Consider the following 21,988-nt stretch of genomic DNA (forward strand, 5'->3'; position numbering starts at 1 on the left):
CACTCTATTTATCCTTCTGCTCATCCGTAAATCCAAGCCATAGCCAATCTAAGTCATCCTGTAACTCTGAGAAGAAAAAGAAAGATGAAGGGGTGTGAGCTTTACAGCCCAGTAAGAATTCTCATATCACACTGATATAGTAATATAGTCTGAAAATAAGAATAAGCAATAAAATATAAAATCTCATGTTCAATATTCAGAATAATGTAAACATTCATAAATTTTCTGTCTTGTCAAAATAGATGCATCATCATATGTTAACAGGTGAAACACTTTTGTTCAACAATTATTTCATGTCTTATCTTTCATTTCTCCTTTCATAATCACATGATTTTTAACCTTTTCTTTCTGGTTCTGGACTATCTAATTCTATACCTCAGTCATCATCCAGATCGAATCCATTTAAAAAGTCTTTCAAGACTGTCCCAAGATGAGCTCCTGGCCAGCTGTCCCACGTACGAAAGCCCGTGAGAGGCTGTCCTAGGCATAAGCTCCTGGCGGGCTGTCCCAGGCATGAGCTCCTGGCCGGCTGATCCACCTGTAAGCCAGTGGGGGCTGTCCCAGGCATAAGCTCCTGGCGGGCTGTTCCATATGACAAGGCTAGTCCATACCATACATCTCTTTCTTTTTTATTTAATCATTATGTATTGATTTCATCAAATCAATTCTGACTTGCATTATGATCAATTCAGATATGTCATATCATATAATCATGCCATCAATTTCTAATACATATATATTGACATAACATACTCATGCTCAAAATCAAATAACAGTATCTCAGGTATAATAAATTCATCGATCTCAAATCCGACGTTGCAAAACCGACGATGCAAGACCAACAGTAAAATAGCATATATATAATAGTGATCATATACAGGGATTTTTACCTTTACCGGTGACTGATCCAAACACAGAATCAATGTTCTTCTTTGATTTATGAATTTCTCTAACAAGATATTCCACTCGATATCATATGCAGACAATCATCTCTTCATAACCCTGATCAATATAAAAATCACATATATGGAGAAAATTACCGATAATTGATCCTAATACACAAATCGAGGACCTCTCTTAGGATTAATCAAAATTAGGACTTGTCTATGTATCAGGATCCTCCATTGATCCATAAGACTTCTAGAGAGAAAAAAATCCATGAAGAGAGAGAAAATTCTAGAGAGAAAAAATGGAGAGAGAAAGTGGAGAGAGAATCTTCGTATCCTTCCGATGAGGCAGTCAGGATCGAGATCATCAGAGGTCCTATCAGGGTGACTCAATATGAATCAAGTGTTACAAATTTCGAATAGGATCGGACTGGAATCAGACCTACCGCACGAATTTCGGAGCAACCTCAATTCATCATATTTTTAATTCAAATATATCCTAGGGTTTGTGATGCAATCAGAGAGAGTAGAAAGATTCTAGAGAGATAAAATTTACAAAAAAAGAGAAAGATCTAGAGAGAGAAAATAGAAAGAGAAAATGTAGAGAGAGAAGATAGAGAGAGGAGAGAGAAAAGAGAGAGAAAGGAGAGAAAAAAGAGAGAGAGAAAATTCTCTCTCTTCTTCTTCTTTTTATTTTATTTTATTTTTATTTTTCTCTTTCTCTTTTTCTTTTTTTTTTCTTTTCTTTTTCTTTTTCCTTTTTCTTTTCTTTTTCTTTTCTTCTTCTTCTTCTTCCTTCTTCTTTTCTTCTTCTTCTTCCTTTCTTTTCTTCCCGCGGCCTCCCTTGGCTGAAACAGGGGAAGACCGTGAGGTCCCCCCCTCGGTGGCTCGGGCTCCGACGGCTTGGCCGGAGATCCGGCAACAGGTGGAGGCGGCGGTGGGCAATGGACGGCCGGCGGCAAGGTTCGGCCGGCAAAAATCAAAAGAAGATTCAGAAACAGGAGATTCTTTTGCGACTGATTTTCGGCAAAGACGGCGGCCGACGGCAAGGCTTTGGGCCAGGGGAGAAAGGGAAGAGGGAAAGGAAGAAGGGGAGGGGCTTACCTTGCTCCGGCGGTTGAGAAGAGCTCCGGCGAACCCCTTTTTCCCATCTAAGAACCCGCGGATCCTCTTAGAAAAATTCCTCAATTTCTTAAAAATCTCTCCAAAACCAATTGCAGAGACATAAGGGAGGGAAGAAGGATTTTATAGGGGAGATTTTCTACCTCTGATCGGACTCTATCGGTCCGATTTCATCATAAACGGAGAGGAAGAAGACTCCGGTTAGGAGTCTTCCTCCTCTATTTTTTTTTTTTTTTAATTCTGGGTTATTACATATGGTATGAAGCTTTCACTGATATCAAATAGCTCCACAGGTCGTTCTACCTCTATAGATCATCCACTCGAAGTCCTGATCGGATCTTCCTTCGTGGGAGTGCTAGCTCGCATCAAAGGCTCTAAATAGCTGATCCAAGCTTCTTTCTTCGAATCTTTCGGACTCTTTTAGATTAGAAGATGAAGGTTTACGAGGAGGTGGTGGTGTGAAAGATTAGACAAGACTCACTCTTATATTTTCTTCTCATAAAATCTAGAGTTGAAATCCTAGAACCCACAGCTCACGCTTGAGAGGAAGAACACTTCCTCTGTTTCTAACACACGGAAGCCCAACCCACCCTTAACTTTTCACGTTTCCACTCTCAGATTTCTCATGCCAAAAATCACTCTTAATCTCACACAAAACTGATTCCCTTTTAAGATTGACGTCTCATGGAAGATAAGGATAAGAAAGACGTAGTTTCGGTTCAAATTCAAATGTTAGTTAATTCTTATCACCAATTCAAATCAAATTTAAATTAAATTTTGAATCAAACTTTATCCTCATTCCATAAACTCAGAGAGGGGTCGACCAACATCAGAATGGTGCAAAAAATCTCACACAAAAATACTTTATGTATGAAAAAGGTGGTGGCATGAAGAGGAGAGTCCAACTCAATTTAGACTCTAGATTTTAATTCAAATTCAAATCCATTTGAACTCAAATTTAAACCAACCAATTTTTAATTCAAAAAGAATCAGATGAGGATATGAAAAAGGCTTCTAGGCATGAGAAAAATTACGTAAAAATATTTCTTACATGAAGAATAAGAGGGCGCAGAGAAAGGAGGTGCAAAGGATTCAAATTCAAATTATTTTCTCATCCAATTAGATTCTTAACCCAACCAAATTAGGTTAAACCTAATTGGATTACTAAAACTAATCTAATTAGATAGTAAATAATTATAATTAAATCTTAATCAAATCAAAAATTAATCAAACTTAAGTCCTGATCATATCAGAAATCGAACATCCTTAGCGATTAGATCATCTCATAACCTAATCGGATCAAACCAAGTTGAATCCAATTCAATTAGATTTGATCCAAAACTCAATACTCAATTAAATTGAGTTAATTAGCAATCTAATTACTAATCAATCCTCCTATAATTCATCAATAATTAGTGAATTGATTTATTATAACTTTTGTATAGAGTTAATCATCAATCGAATTAACTGTTTTATCCTAGAATGATTTTTAATCGTTGATCAGCCATATGATCAGTCAGAAACTTCTTTTGAGTATGACCCTATAGGTTCGAACCTAAATCGATGGTATAAGAATAATCTTCTTATATCAATCAAAGTGACCATCTAGCAATGATACCCAACGTTCGGATAGGTCGAAAGATTACAAAGCATCATTCAAGAACCTATTGGCATATGGTTACCGTATAATTTATTCCTTTGATCTAAATGCTCAAAGTGACCTAGAGTTTAACTGTCAATCTTGGTATGGTCATCAATATTGTATTTCAATTTTTAAAATTCATTACATGAATTATCCCGATCAAGATTTTACTGAATTGAAATACACTAATACATTAACTCCTACTTATTCGGAGGGATCAATTCCATCTTGACTCACACACCGACTTCGCAAGTACATGACTGTGCCCAAAATCTTTCATTACTGAATTAAAAATTTAGATAGTCCGGTATCAAAGTACAGTGAGTTGCTTGCAAGTCACCATGGTGATCTCAGATCGAAGGGACACTTATACCCATATCCTTCACGAGCTACTCTTTACAGCAGAGTGCTCAGCAATTGATCACGTTCAGTGAGATATACTCCTACATCTCACTAGCATGTCATACCAGTGTCTCCATACTCTTTGGTTAAGAAGACAACCAACGTACATGGCACACAATGATCTATACTTGATATAGCTATCGTCCTAATAATAGTATATCATTTGATCGTGAACTTAAAATTTGAGGACTAAATGATATATCCTCCTATATCGAATCAAATAGTCCTAAGGACTTCATCATATAACAGGAGTTCAAAATAAGACATACACAGTGATGAAAAAATTAAATAATATTTATTAATTCAATAATTCATATGCAATTATAATAATAAGCTCAACCATTAACAGGCTGACGATTGACTTTGAGACATAATTTTTAACAACTCTCACTTGAACTAAAGCCAATCGGTACAATATTATATACCCATCTTTGATTTGTAGTCTTTGAACTTCTTGATACCGAAGGCTTTAGTAAATGGATTGGCTAGGTTCTCCTTTCCATCGATCTTCTGAAGCTCGACGTCACCTCAATCCACGATCTCTCGGATCAGGTGGTAGTGGCACAGAATATGCTTGGTCCACTGATGTGACTTCGGTTCCAAACCAACAAACCAACAAAGATCAGCTTCGTTCAATTGGATGGGTGTGATCATAAGAAAATTGTTATTCTTCTAAAAGGAAGTTGTGCATTATAACGAGAGCTAATATTTTATTGATTTTTCTCCCTCCACATATCATAGTCTGAATCCTTATAACAAAATATCACATCTCGAACTCAGTACTTGGATTGACTATGTAACATGGCTGCATGAAGTCTAAAGCAAGCCCTACCAATCATACAAGATTTATAAGATGATTTTATCGCTCAAACTCTACGATCAAACCCATCTAATGCTACACATCCTACAATTTTGAAAGAAAAGAAAAAATTAGGGGTATGAACTTTATAGCCTAATAAGAATCCCATCATGCTTACATTAATATAATAATATAATTCAAAAATAATGAGTGAGCAATATCAAAAAAAATTATAAGCCATAAAATCTCGTTTCAGGCATCCAATGTAACTCAACACTTATATATAAACATATATCACAAGTTATATGTTATCACAAATCCATCATAAATATTATCAATGATTCATATGACTTATAATTCATGTTTCATTAACATGTTCCAAATCAATAGTTGTCTTCTAGTTTTGGACTAATCATGATTATACTTTGACCCATGACTAATGAACCATAAACCATGCTTTGGCCTGTGATAACAAATCATAATACCCACGATTCTACCCGCAATGGCAAATCAAGATATCTACACTTCAATCTACAGTGGCAAATTAGAATATTCGTACTCCAACCCATGGTGGTAAACCAAGGTGTCATGATTTGGCTCATGACTGACAATCCAAGATATTATGATTCAGTCCATGACTGACAATCCACATCATAGCTAATCTAAATCCTCTTACACAATCAATAAATCATTTAATAATTTATATTATATTTCTTGCTTAATTTTAAAACATCAGATATCATATTTCCAACAACTAAAATAATTAACATGTGCTATATATATATAACAAAAAATTATATATCCAATATAAAGCCAAAAATTCATGCATAGTACAAAAACATGTATATAGATGATCATATAAAGACATCTTTACCTCTATCGATCACAGACTTAAGTCTAGTGATCGACCAACCTCTCGATCTATGAACTCAGAGATAAGATGTTTTGCCCAGCACTTTATTGTGCAAATAAATACTCGTGTACATAATCAAGTCTGAATATAAAAATTATAGATGATTAAAGATGGTGAAAAATTATTATAAATGACTGTAACACTACAAGTCCATGACCCCTCCTAAGATCGTTTGGTGGATCTAAGTTCACCTAGATATCTGGATTCTCTACTAGTCCATAGGATTTCTAGAAAGAGAAAGAGAAAAAATAGAGAGAAAGAGTGTAGAGGAGAGAGAGAAAAGGAAAGAGCTTTTTTTTAATCTTCCTCTCTCATTTCTTCTTCTTCTTCGTGTAGAATAGGGGAAGGGGAAAAAGGCTCTAGGTGGCCATCCCCATGGCATGGCTCCCGAAGGAAGTAGCCGCAGCATCGATAGTGACCTTCCGAAGAACATGGCAACAGCGATGGCCATGATGACCAGTGGTGGATGAAGGAAAGAATGGACAAGAGAGAGCCCGAAATAGGGGACTCTCTTGCCGCTGGAACCAATGACCAATCAGTAACAATCAAGCCATCAATGATGACCAAGGGATCCAAAAATATGAATAGAAGAGAGGTAGGGCTGATTATCTTGCTCCGGCAAGGGAACCAATAGTGACTCATCAAGAAATCGCAATAGAAAATCAAGGGATTTTTATAGATTTTTGCTGGTGGTTGATCAAGGTTTGGAGGAGATGTACTCAAGGGGGAGAGTGGAGGGTCTTTTATAGACTACGTCCTAAGGTTTTCACTGGAGTCCAGCGAGCCCCAGGACTTCTTTTCTCCATTGAACTCAAGGAGGAGAAACACTCAAATCATGAGTCTTCCTCCCTCGTGCTGGGTGCTCAATCAGGTAGCCCAAGAGGCCAGTCCAGGCCCAACTAAGATGGACCAGGCCCAAAAGTGGAACAGGCCCTTACGTACACACAATAGTACGACTTTATGGAGTCCACCTTTCACATATGCCATCTGGAACAGTGCTATTAGGAATCATCTTGGTCTCTTTCATGTCTTGGCTCATTTGTTCTTTAGTTAACATGTCACTAGTGGCCTTCATAAATATATCAATCACATTAGCCTCGGTACAATGCTCCATAGCATGATGGACCAATGTCGTGGACACATTTCTAGAGATTATCATGGTTCATATAAGCTCTTTTGCATGATCAATCACATTTCATAGTGGTGGTGGTTATCCGGCACATCTCATGGTAGAGTTGATTAAAAATGCCTACAGCATACACTGTTGATTGCTGCTAAATAAAATGATTTTTTCAGAGTTCAACATGTTTTTTCTTCTTTTTTTGCTTTGAAGATTGTTTCTCGGGATTGAACTGGCAATTTGGCACTTAATAAGCAGCTGGTATGAAAACAATTTCCCAAGTCTTCACTTCTGCTACCTTTCGTTAAGCTTCCATTTGGTTCACTAGAGAAAGACCAAATCATGAACAATGGAGTAGACTTTTGAAAATTCTTTAGAATACGGCCATCAAATGATCTGGTTAGGAATAATACTGCAAATGGATCAGGTTGACCTGTAACCTGATCCGATTCAACCCACATAAACCAGATCCAAACCGTTTTAAAGGACCCATAGATTTGGATCAAGTTTTAAAATTGAATCCATTCTATTTTTTGGATCAGAACTAGATTTACTAAATTTTAATCCGATCTGATCCGATCCGTAGAGATTTTTGGGTTGATTTGGATCTTGAGATAAATGATCCGATCCAACTTGACCCAACTCAAAGCCATCCCTCATCTCTCTTTGTTCCTATATTACATGAATGTTAATTTTTGATCGAGCCTGCTTTAATATCTCTTGTTCTTAAAAATACATTCTATTGATTTTTTAGATATTTATCTTTTAAAATTTTGTTAGAATATTTTGAATTTAGATTAATCAAATCAGGGACAATGGTGAAAAAAATGTGATGAGACTTTTTAGATTCTTGGGTGAAGAATATAGGACATGAGGGCTCTAATAGTCTCATGTATCAGGATTAAAATTTATAGTATAAATAAGATTGTTTATAGATCTTCTACTTATTAATCTTGTTATTCATAGTCTCATGTATCAGGATTAAAATTTATGGTATAAATAAGATTGTTTATAGATCTTCTACTTATTGATCTTGTTATTTATAACTCTATCCGAATCGATCCAGATCCGGATCTGAACCGAATCCGTATTTCATGTATCAGAGCTGGATTATATATGGATCCGACCTAATCCAAATGATTCATTGGATAAAAAAAATTGATCATGAACCCGATCCAATCCGATCCAATCTTTTATTGGACTAGATTTGATTCTAATATTTAGATCCGATCAAGAAATCGAACTGGATCGGGATCACTCATGATCGGATCTGATTCGACTCATTTGCAACCCCTAACAACTAAGAACTAGGACTTTTATTTTTATTTTCTAAGTAGGGGCAATTGACAAATGAACAATTATGTGCTGCATCATATGTGCATGCTTTTGTTCTTGTCAAGTCTAAATGATCAATGAAATACCGCTACCTACTTTCATTGTCCAAATCTTTAAGCACATCTAGCTATGACTGGACATTCATAGTATAGGTAATGTTTTAAATATTTGTCAAAATAATTTGTTTAAAAATGTATCAGAGAAGAGAGAAATTGTGAAGAAGATGCTCTGACTTTGAGCAAAATGGAAAAACAAATTTCACCCATGTCCATGTATCTGCCCCTGAAGCAAAAATTGTCTGCTTCTCTTTGTGCCTTGTACTGTTTGTTCTAGTAGAAGTCCATTTACGTGTACTGTTTGTTCTAGTAGAAGTCCATTTACGTCTTCCTCTATGGGTAAAAATATTGTTACAAGATGTTAAATATATCTCCGCATGCAAATTTCCATTGGTTGGCCAATACAAATTGCTTCAAAGGAATTGTTAGGAATTATTAAAAGGTGTGAGATATGAAAGCACAAGCAGACTATTAGAGAACAGATTGGTGTTCACCAGATGTAGCGGAAGTCACATCGTAACTACTGTCAAGAAGGGAAATTTAGCAGACACTCCTAATTTATAGGTATCAAGGAGACAAGTAGATAGCTTACCCAATACACACATACAAGAAGATATGAAATCAAAAAAAAAAGGTTAAGAATCTATACTTGTTGAGAGGAAGTTTCATTCTTCATGGCATAAAAGAAATCGTGGTGCAAGAGGGAATGAAGATGAGGCTGAGATTCCTTTCCCAATGGTTGGCACCAAAAGTGGGGTCAAGCAGAAATTGGGGTTAAGAACACAACGTAAGAAAGGGAATGGATATGGTGCACTGAAAGGTTGCATTACTTTCATGAAAATAACCTATTGACTTTATAATTAAATAGCCATCACTCTAATTCCAACCTCATGATACTGACCCTATCTTCCAAACCATCCAGCTGCTTGACTAGTCCGATTGCCGTAAACAAAGGACCAAAGGTGGTGGTCCTTTCCAATATGCAACGCCAACCACAATTTATGCACTACCTGTTCCTTCGTTTGTCTTCATTAGAGAGATTCTCTAGGGTTTTAGAAGATGGACGATGGTTACATCACAGGAGAGGGTTGAGAGGGACGGTAATGCATGCTCTGCCGTGCCATTCTCCAATAAGTGAAGATAAGCCTAAAGATTATAATTGGTTTCAAGACATTAAAGAATTTTCAAGTAGAAGATATTGGTTTATTTATTTTTTTAAAATATAAAACCATTTCTTGTCATTGATGTTCCACTTCTCGTGTAAACTTCACAGTCCAGCCAATGTGACCGGTTTGTGACATTATTTTAAAGACTTGTAACATTACTTTGAAAAGTCGGGCAGCACAAGCAAATAATTACATCAGACAAAAGAAAGGACAAAATTCTCTCTGGCACATCAGCCTCTCACGTGATCGTCCGCATCCGATCACGGTTCCTGATTCTCCGAATCTTCCGGAGTCCTTTTCCCTGGGATGGTAAACGGACCAGCCTTTGATCGCAATTCCGTCGGGTCCTTCTCTCCTGCAATTACCGCAAGTGATCGGTCCCGTGCCTTGATTGACGCCCCAAACGGCCAGCGACCGTGCGATGCGATGATCTCAAAGAGTTTTAAAAAAATAAAAAAGAAATAAGAAAAAAAACTAAAGGTGATCCTTTCCCAAAGAAAAAAAAAATCACGATAATACAAAATGATATACTTTTTTATCATTTTTAATTCATAGATTCAGAATCTTTAAATTATATTATTTTTTTATATTTAAATAATTTTAAAAATATAATTGATCATATCTAATACAGTTGGTATCATCGATGTGGAATTTTTTTTTTTTTTTAATTTAGATATGATACAATCCAAAGAGAGATTCTCTTGAGTGTCACCAAATTATAGGAAGTAAGGGGTATGCCAACATGTGGATGGGAGAGTGAAGCCATACATAGAGGTTCTAAGAAGCTATAAAGGAATCAGGTCTTCTTTTTTGCAAGCTTTATTTTACCCCAGATGACTGGCGTAGAGACAAAAATAAAAAGGAAAATCTAGGTGGGGCACGCTGAGGACAGGATAAAAATTCTTCTTCACTACAATAATAGACTCATGTCGGAGTGAAATTAACAATGCAACAAGCTCCGATATGTCAAATCAGTGTTTGGATCCTCTATGATGCAGCTTTATACCGTAAAGTCTTATATTATTGTGGGTAGCCACAATATGATATATCCCAATATGATGAAACAGTAGAGACTGGAATAGCAAGAATATCTCTAGCCATTCTCGATAATATAAGATAGACTGTTGCATTGCTCTTCCACCATGCTAAGATATCAAACTGCTTATCCCTCATATCAGAAAGCACATCATCATCTAAATAACTATCTAACTCTGATCTCTTTGATCTTTTCGAAAAACTTTGATTTCTAAACTGAACAAATTTCATACCAAATTTTATTTTGCTCAAGTTAAAAGAAGAAACTGAAGTTATATCACTTTGTCTATCAAAATCAGCTGTTAACTCATTTGAACTTACAGAAGACTGCACTCTTGTTGTATCTGCATACTCATTATAAACTTTATAAAGATAAGTACGAATGTCATCAATCTTCTTTCTACTCTCTTCCACATCAAATGCCATTTGATAACAAAACTCTATAAATATCAGCTTTGATCTAGGATCCAAAATAGAAGCAATAACCAATAAAATATTGCATTGAGACCAATATTTGTTGAATTTTTTTTGTATCTCATTTGTCAATTGCTTCAGTGTATCATTAGTATCAACACTCTCATGCATCAATAAGGTCCTAATTCTCCAAATTTCTTTTATATAAAAATTAGATGTGTGATACTTGTAATCAAAAAATACTTTAGTGGTATCTAGAAAATCTTCTAAGAATTTAAGAATTACATCAGCTTATTTTCATTTATTATTGGTGGGGCATATATATGAATGTTAGGTTGCATATCTATTAAAAATATCTTTATAAGTAATTACATCAGTCAACATTTCATAAGTGGAATTCCATCTTGTAGCAACATCCAAAGTGAGCCCTTTTTTAATAGAAAGTCTCATATGTTGTGCAATTTTATTAAATCCTTGCATTCGAGATGGGGATGCAGATACATATCTAATAAGCTCTCTTATGCATTCAATGGCTTTGTGAATTATTTTTATTCCATCTTGAACCATAATGTTTAATATGTGTGCACAACATCTAATATGACTATACTCCCCATCAAATAACATTCCATGACAAAAGTGATCTTAAATCCTTCTAATTATAGCATCATTTGTGAAACAATTATCTAAAGTAAAGGCACATATTTTAGAATTCAGTTCCTATTCAGCAAGACATTTTTCAATAGCATCTTCAATTATAAAACTTGTATGAGAGTATGCTAGTTTCTTGAAACTAATTATCCTCTTATGCAGAAAAAATTCAGAATCAATATAATGTGCCGTGAGGGAAAGATAATCAATTTTCTTATTTGATGTCCAAATATCAATAGTAAAACTAATTCGAGAATTTAATTTCTTAAATGCATCATATAATTTTTTTCTTTCTGCTTAGTATAAAGCCATACAATCACTTCTTATTGTCTTACGATCAATAACATTAAACAACGGTTGAACAGATCTCATAAAATCAAAAAAAAAAAGGGTGCTCAACAGTACAAGATAGAAGTTTGGCACATATAATAAATTTTGTAAGCAATTTTTTACTCTTTTCTTGATTGAATTTAAAAGACTTCACCAGATCTTTTGAACTTGCTACTATAAACATTTGATTCATCAAATTTTTTTGATATTTTTTGCAAATATTTTCAAGATGTCGTTTTAGATGACTTGTTCCTCCTTTAGTATTGCTACTTAATATCTTTTTACAATATTTGTATATAGCTATTGATCCATCAGACCTCGATAAAATGATTCCATACCCATAATATTTTTTTAGAACCTTTGTCATTTTCAATAGCTTTAATAGTATCTTCATCTTTATCATCTCCATCCCTTATATTTTGAACAATCTCATTTTCATCCATTTTAGAATGAGACATTAATAAAATAATCTATCCAAATAAGAACATAAATTATTAAAAATATTAATTTTTTTTAAAAAAATATAATGATCAATATCTTAATTATTCGAAAATGAATATGGCAAAACATAAAAAATTTGACATATACCAAACATTATGCAACTTTGTCCCAAAAATTTCTTGAAGGAACCAATTTTTTGCTGGTGGTTTCATGGTCACAAGAGCAAACAATCATGTATAGTGCTCTGCATATGACCAATATGCTAAAGCAGGCGATTAGCTAAAATGATCAATATTGCAATGAAGAAGATCAAAAAAGGGAAGACATGATGGATGGAGGTCAAACCTTGGCTCCGATAAGGTGTTGAAGCCCAGCTGCCCAGCACGATGAACCTAGCCTCTGTTCTCTGGCAATACAACTTCAAAACCCTATCTTGAGAAGAAAAGAAAATAGGGATTGAGGAATACTAAGACTTGAGATCCGGAGGAAGGAGATTCGAAGGATCCTTACCCAAAACGATGAATAATGATGGCCGAAGATAGGAAGACAACGTCAATGATGGCCGATGAGGAAAGACAGAGGATCATGTCACTGTGTTGCAGTGTTGGCGATGGCAAATGGGAAAGACGGAAGATCAGACACGACGATGGGGGAAGAGAAGATGGTGATGACGGTCGGTGGATGGAACACGGATTAGGGAGGGCCAAGGGCTAGGGCTCTTCAGCCTCTTCGACTTTGAGACTTCGATGGGGAAACTGAGAAAGTCAAAAGATAAAAGAGAAGAGAAAGAGTCGAAAAGGCGATGGGTTTAAGGGTTTAATGGGATCAATAGGTTAAAAGGATGGAGGTCTAACCTTGGCTCCGGCAAGGTGTTGAAGCCCAGCTGCCCAGTACGGCAGCATGGTGAACCTAACCTTCGCTCTCTGGCAATACAACTTCAAAATCCTAGTCTTGAGAGGAAAAGAAAATAGGGATTAAGGAATACTAAGACTTGAGATCTGGAGGAAGGGGATTCGGAGGATCCTTACCCAAAATGACGAACGGTGATGGCCGATAATGATGAGGAAAGATGGAGGACCGATGTCACTGTGTTGGCGATGGCAAATGAGGAAGACAGAAGATCACACATGACGATGGGGGAAGACGATGATGGCGGTTGATGGATAGAACACGAATCAAGGACAGAACACGGATGGAAGATCGACTTCGATTGAGAAACTGCAAATTGGGAAAGTTAGGAGAAGAGAAGAGGATGAGCTAAAGAGGTGATGGGCTCTTTTAGTCGGGCTCTAATTCCATTTTCCGCATTCCAATTTTCATGTCAAGCGCTTTAAGTCGGGCTCCATTTTGGGCCCAGGCCTGGCTGCTCTTGAGTTGGAAATTGGGCTTTCAGTTTTGGGCTCAGTTTTGGGCCCAAGCCTGGGCCGAGCTCGGGTCGGACCAAAGGTCCGTCAGAGCCCGGCTTGAAAATAAAATGGGCTCTGTTTTATTGGTCCGAGCCTGATCTATATGGTTTCAGACCGAGCCCGAAGCCTGATCCGAAGCCAGCCCAACCCCACTTCCAGCCCTACCTGGCATTGTATGCCTACCTACATATCTCAGATCCTTATTTTTTTTACCTCCCCAAAGGTAGACGTGGAACACTACCCCTCCACTAGGAAGAGAATGAAAGTATCGATCGAGAGATAATCGAGCACATCTCAATCTACATGGTACATAAGCACAACAAAAATACAGGTCATTTTATAGAGGAAAGATATTCGAACAAATGTAGAATGCAAAAATGATGGAGATGATCGAGCATAAAAATTGAAGAAAGGAAAATACATCATATTTAACATGGTTTGGCCTATCAATTGTTGGCCTACGTTCATGGGCAAGACCTCCTCAAAGATTCTTCTATTAAATTTATGGCACAAGAAGTACAAGATTGGAAGAGATATAAGAAACTCTCATTTTTACAAAGAAAAACACACCTTTTTCCTCTCTCTCTCTCTAAAGACCTAACATCGCTCTGAGTGCATACATATTAATAAGTCTCAGAATCCAAAATAATTTTGGCCCAGACTGCATCAAAAAATTGAGTCCAAAACAAGTTCGCCCGTGGAAGAAGTCGACTCATCTTGAAGTCAAGTCGACTCCTTTGGTATCGAGTCGACTGAAGCTGAAACCGAGTTGACTCGCCTACATGCCGCTACAGGATCCCAAAATGCAGCTCTCTGTCAGGCTCCCCGAGTTGAGGTCTCAATGCCGAGTCGACTCGCCTAGTCGACTCAACAAGAATCGAGTCGACTCCTTTGAAATTCTTTTGCTAATCTTCCTTTTCATGAGTTTCTTTACATGGGCTTCAACCTCATCAATTCTCCCACGTGAAGACATGTGCCAAACTCTAAAGAATATCATCCCTAAAGGCCTTGTCAATCTCCCATTCCTCATGTAGCTCCAAGATCGAGAGAAACTTTGCTCCAATTTAACTTCTCTTGAGTCACCAACTTCGTCAACACATCCATGGAGTTTGCATCAGTATGAATCTTTAATAGTGAGACCAGACCATCATCCATTACATCTCTTACAAAATGATAGCAAATATTAATATGCTTCGTCCGACAGTAAAACATTGGATTTTTCGCCAAATGCAATGCACTTTGACTGTCACAATTCACCCTCATCACATCTTACTTCACCTTCAATTCTCTAAGAAGTCTCTTGAACCAGATAGCTTCTTTACATATGTGTGCCACCGTAATGTACTCAACCTCTGTCGTTGATAATGCCACCACTGACTGAAGCTTAGATTCTCAGTTTATAACACCGCTGTCCATGAAAAACACATAGCCTGTGGTAGATCTCCTCTTGTCTCGATCTCCTGCAAAATTAGAATCCACATACCCAATGCACTCCAAACCCGCTGAATCATAACAGAGTAAAATATCAGTCATTCTCCTTAGATACTAAAGGATCTACTTTACTACTTTTCAATGGTTGCTATCTGGATTTACCATATATCGGCTTACAACTCCCACTCTTGTGTAATATCTAGTCTTGTGCATACCATAGCAAACATAAGGCTTTCTACTGCTGATAAATATCGTACTCGGGCCATGTCAACCTTTTTTGCTTTCATGCTGGGTGATTTCTTGGCCGACAATTTTTATTGGATAGAAAATGGAGTAGATACCGGCTTTGCATTCTGCATATTGAAGCATCGCAGAACTTTTCCATATATTCCTTTTATGAAAGCCAGACCTTCCTATCCTTTCTTTCTTGTAGCATCTTCATCCTGAGTATTTGGTTCACAGCTCCTAAGCCCTTCATTTCGAACTTCCAGCCAACTATGTTTTCAGATTTGATATCCAACTCTTGCTATTCCCAGTGATCATCATATCGTCGACATACAACAGCAAGATATAGAAGCTCCCATCATCATAACAACAGAAATGTGTACAATGCTCTACCTCTAATCGATCAAATTTCAAACTCACAATAAAGGAATCAACTCACTTGTACCAATATCTGGGTGCCTAGTTGAGACTGTACAACGATTTGTTCAGTCAACAAACCAACTTCTCCTTACCTTCTTCGATTGCGCCATATAGATTTTCTGCTCCAAGTTACCATGCAAGAATGCCGTCTTTACATCTATTTACTCAAGTTCCAAATCCATGACTACCGTGATCACCAAAACAATCCGAACAGTAGTTAGATGAACCACCGATAAGAATATCTCATCAAAGTTAATTTTTGGCTTCTGAGCATAACCCTTCACCATCAAACGAGCTTTGAATCTCTTCACATTTTCATCTGTATCCTTCTTCACCTTATAGACTCACCGACATCCGATCGGAATCCTCTCCTTCAGTAGAACTACAAGCTTCCAAATCTTGTTCTTCCGAAGTGACTCCATCTCCTTCTCTATAGCACAATGCCACCTTCCAGCATTGGTGGACTCATAAGTCTCCCTATATGAAGTCGGCTCATCCTCCTCCACCAAAGCAACATAAGCACAAACATGGTTGGCAAAAAGAATGAAAGAAGTGACATAGTCATCATACCACATAAGAGGTCTAATGACCCTCCTGGGTCTCTGGAACTTCGTTGGTGGCTCTTTCGATAAGATAGCATCCTCAGGTGATTATGAAAACTCCGTGTCTGGTTCATCATCAACTTATGTTTGCTCTACTTGCACCTCGTCGTGTGCATCAAAGAACTTAATAGAAGTAGTGGCTTCATCATCTTACTTTTTCTTGGTGCCTTGAAAGGATTCTTCATTGAAAATAATATTTCGGCTAACAATGATCTTGTGGATAGTAGGATCCCATAATCGATATCCCTTTACTCCTTTAACATAGCCAAGAATGATGCACCTCTGAGAGTTCTTATCCAATTTTGTCCTCTTCTCTTTTGGAATCCCCACATATGCATCACATCCAAAGACACGGAGATGAAAATAATTTACGGGCTTGCCGCTCCAAAGTTCTTCTAGAATATTCAACTCAAGTGATTTTGTTGGTGCTCAAATAATCAAGTCACAAGCCATGCTCAGAGGCTCTGCCTAAAATCTCTTGTCAAGTTTTGTGGAGCTCAACATACTTCAAACCTTCTTCATGAGTGTTCTGTTTAATATCTTGGCCACACCATTTTGTTGTGGTGTCCCGAGAACAGTGAGGTGTCGCCAAATTTTATGCTCACCATAAAACTTCTCAAATTTTTTGGAGCAATATTTTTGTCCATTATCTGAATGCAGACATTCAATTTTCAAGCCATTTTCATTCTCCACTAGAGCCTTGAATCTCTTGAAGATCTCAAAAATATCAGATTTTGCTTTAGAATGTATATCCAAGCTTTCCGAGAATAGTCATCAATGAAGGAGATGAAGTAGGAACATCCGTCCAATGACCTATCAGGCGACTCTCAAGTATCCAAGTGGATTAGTTCAAAAAATTTCTTATTCTGCTGCTATGATAAAGAGAAAGACAATCTTCTTTGTTTATCATAAATGCAGTCTTAACAAAATTCTAGCGGCGCTGACTTGTAGCTCGAAAAAAACTCCTTGTTTAATAATAATTGCAGCCCGCCCTCACTTATCTGTCCCAAATGATAATGCCAAACCATCGGGAACACCATCTTCACCCTTGCTACTGTTGCCTCTCCCACCTGAGTCTCACCCATCAATTTATAAAGACCACCTATTTGCTCTCCGTTTATCACCACCAAACACCCTTGGCATACCTTCAGTTGATTTTTCTCTCCGACAAACTTCAAGCCTTACTTATAAAACTTTTCAAGTGACAGTAGACTCTTGTGAAGTATAGAAATATGGCGTATATTAGAAACTGTCTGAACTATACCATCAAATATCTTGATTCGAACATCTCCCACTCCAATCACAAGATATGTAGTATTGTTACCCAGATAAATAACTCTACCATCCCATGATTTGTATGTATGAAATCACTCCCCAAAAAAAGTCATGTGAAAAGATACCCCCAAATCCAAAATCCAATGACATGCAAGCTTGGATCTCTCCAATGCCGTCAATGCATCCCCTTCTTCCGAAGTAGCCGGACCAGCTTCACCTTCTGCTACATTGTCTTGAAAGTTTTTAGATTCAGATTTTATATCAACTCCTCTAGACCAGCAATCTTTCTTTCTATGTCCTGATTTTTCATAATTCCAGCATTTCACCTTTGTCTTACCTTTGGATTTAGATCTCGCCTTCCTTCAATTACCATGTTCGCTCTCGAATGGCCTTCCCCTTGCTACCATCGCCTCCCCAGAAGAGCTTCCTTGGCTTGATTTCTGCCTCATCTCCTCTGTTAGCAATGATGCAACAACATACTCCATTTTGATAGTTTCAACATAACTCAAATTCATAATGAGATTATCCTAAGATTTTGGTATAGAACAAAATAGAATGCTAGCCTTCCACTACTATAAAAAGGGGCTAATAGAACCTACAGCAGTGGTTATTCATAACCACTGCCGTAGGTCAGACCTACAGTAGTGGTTATTTATAACCGCTGTAGTAGACATAACCTACGACAGTTGTTATGGATAACCATTGTCGTAGGTGCTACCTACAGTAGTGGTTATAGGTAACCATCGCCATAGGTCCTATGGCAGCGATTACTATAACCGCTACCATAGGTAAAAAATTTATCATTCCATAACTTTTGATCCAGAGATTGAATTTCAATGAATTTTTTTTTTGATTTCATATAACTTTTCGAGATCTACATACTGCGATAATGATCTTATAAAAAAATATCATTTTATTTCTCAAATTAGAGTTTTAAAAAAATTTAGTCGATACTTATAAATAATTTTGGATGATTACGTGAACCTGTAATAGTGAAATCGAATTTCAAGCACATCTTCACCATTTATTATCTAAATAATTATCATTAGAGAATCTTCACAAAAGACCACCTCAATTCGATAGCCCTAGCTTTGTCGATCATTAAGATTCGATTTGGACGGTTACGAATGACTGCATGATGATCTGATAGATAGAGACTACCAATGGATTCAAAAATTTATGATGATGATCTCGATGATATTTATAGCATACTATCAAAATTTTATTTCAATCAGACATCATTATCATGATCAATTTAGCATGAAATAATTTTAACCGTTAAATGAAAATGAGTGATCACAAGGTCAATCAACATCCGATTGAGATGATTTTTTATATAAATAATTTTTGTTAGTACTTTAATCATTTATACTATGATAATTATAAAATTCAAACTATGCGTATATGTCAGAATTTACTTGAGCACATCTTACAAAAGCACAAATACAATTACTTAAGAAATTTAAGAATGAGTAGCAAACGACATATAGTTTTAGATCATTTGTATACATATGATTTGAATTTTATGATGATCACCATACAAACGATCAAAATAGTAGTAAATATTATTTATTTAAAAAATTATCTTATAATCGGACATCATTTGGCCTTTTCATCACTCATTTTTTATTTAACGGTCTAAATTATTTCATACTAAATTGACCATGATAATGATATCCGATTGAAGTAAAATTTTGATAGTGCAATACAAATATCACTATAATTATCGTTGAAAATTTTTAGATCCATCGGTGGTTTCTATCTATCAGATCATCATGCGATCGTTTGCAACCATCGAAATCAAATTTTATTGATCGACATAGTTAGGGCTATCGGATCGAGGTGATCTTTTATGTCGATACTCTAATAATAATTATTTAGATAATGAATGATAAAAATAGACTTTAAATTTTAAAATTATATCATATTCAGAGAAAAATAAGAAAAAAATTATGTTCTACCTCTATAGCAGCGGTTGCTAATAACCGCTGTTATAGATCTATGACAGTGATTTACTAACCGCTGTCATATCTACTTATGACAATGGTTAGGTATAACCGCCACCATATCTCAGCCTATGGTAATGGTTATCGGTAACCGCTGCCATAAGTTTAACCTATGGTTGATTGTGATAGTCCCATATCGGTTGTGGAAGATATGAATGATCTTTTTATAATGACTTAAATAGTCAACCGCCCACCACCCCTGCCCACCCCCTCACCGTCGGCCATCGACAACCACCGCCGTCGCCTCCCCCTACCACCATCGCCGCCACCGACCGCCCCCTCCCATCGTTCGGCCACCGTCCATTATCTACTGATCTTTTTGATCGGTGAAAGGCTACGACAACGATTTGCCAACTGCTGCCGTAGTATCTATGGCAGCGGTTATGTGGCAGCAATTAGCATAACCACTGCCGTAGCTTAGCTACGACAGTGGTTGGCCAACCACTGTAATAGGCGTATAACAGTGGTTAGCAAACCACTACCATAGCCTCTATGGCAACTGTTGATATAGCAGCAGTTACAAAACCACTGCCATACCTTTCTACAATAACGGTTGACACAACCGCTACCGAATCTCAAAAAAATGATGCCATAGACCTACGATGATGGACACAGTGGCAGCAGTTGTCTAGTCACTGCCGTAGACTATGGCAGTAATTTTTTGGACTACGACAGTAATTTTCAACCGCTGCCATAGCCCTATTTTGTAGTTGTGTTCTCTTCATCTTCAATTCTCATATCTAGGGCTGCAAGCTTGCTCACAATAGAATTGAATACATCCAAGTGCTCTTAAACTGATACCCTATCTTTTATCTTTAGATTGTATAGTTGCCACCTCAAATAGATTTTATTCACCAAATTAAGACTTTCCTTCATAGAGATTCTTCAACTTTTTTCAAACTCCTTTTACATTAGTCTCTGTCTCAATATTAAACAATACCGAATCATCCAATGCCAAATAGAGGTTTGTCGTTGTCAGCCAATCTTTCTCCTCAAATTACCCATCCGTCATCTGTTGTGGTTTGCATTCTTTTCTTTGCAAAGCAACTTCACAATAATCTTTAATCAATACCGCCTACATCTTCATCTTCCAAAGTGCAAAGTTTGATCCGTCAAACCTCGATATCTCATACTTTGTTATCGTCACTTTGTCCATCATTATTTTAGATCAAACCAACTATAAAAGAATCTTTTTGCTCTAATACCAAACTAAAAGTACCGATTGAGGAAAATCGAGCACATCTCAATCCACATGGCATACAAACACAGTGAAAACACAAATCGTTTTGTAGAGAAAAGATATTCGAACAAACGTAGAATGCAAAAAAGATAAAGATGATCGAGCAATAAAAATAGAAGAAAGAAAAACACATGAGATTTAACATGATTCGGCCTATCAATTGTTGGCCTATATCCACGGATAAGACCTCCTCAACGATTCTTCTATTAAATCCATAGCACAAGTACGAGATTGGAGGAGATACAAGAAACTCTCTTTTTTACAAAGAAAAAGCATACATTTTTCCTCTCTCTCTAAAAACCTGACGTCGCTCTGAGTGTATACATATTAATAAGTCTCAGAACTCTAAATAATTTTGGTCCAAACTGCTTCAGCAAACCGAGTCCAAAATAGATTCACCCACGAAAGGAGTCAACTCATGTTGAAGTCGAGTTGACTCTTTTGGTATCGAGTCGACTCGAACTGAAACCAAGTCGATTCATCTGCGTGCCGCCATAGGATTCCGAAATGCAGCTCTCTATCAGGCTCCCCAAGTCGAGGTCTTAGTGCTGAGTCGACTCGCCTAGTTGACTCAATAGGAACCGAGTCGACTCCTACTGAAATCGAATCGACTCCTCTGAAACTCTTTTGCTGATCTTCCTTTTCGTGAGTTTCTTTACATGGGCTTCAACCTCACGGGAGAAAACATTGAACAAATGGATGGGACTCCATTGATTTTTCTTATCCGGCTAGGGCTTTAACATTGATGGCAGCTTTGTAAAAGAGAAGAGAGGAGAGAGATCAATCTGATAGGGGAGATAGAAACAGAGAAAAGGAGTCGGAGGAGAAACCAACGTTGAGGTGGGCATGGGAAGGCAATAATCATGAGATGTGTCAAGAAGAGAATGAGAATACTCTGAAATAAGAATATTTTTGGCCTTTGTTCTTGATTTTCATATACTTTTACTTTTTGAAGTGTCCCTGTTAGAGATGCTTCACTTGATGATTTTTTTGACTTATTTCAAGTGCTCGGATCCACAAGAAGCGGTACATATCGAGCTAACAGGTTCTCCCCAAACGATTTCGTCCAATGG

Source organism: Elaeis guineensis, chromosome 8 (assembly GCF_000442705.2).
Source record: "Elaeis guineensis isolate ETL-2024a chromosome 8, EG11, whole genome shotgun sequence".
In the NCBI taxonomy this organism is placed as follows: Eukaryota; Viridiplantae; Streptophyta; class Magnoliopsida; order Arecales; family Arecaceae; genus Elaeis; species Elaeis guineensis.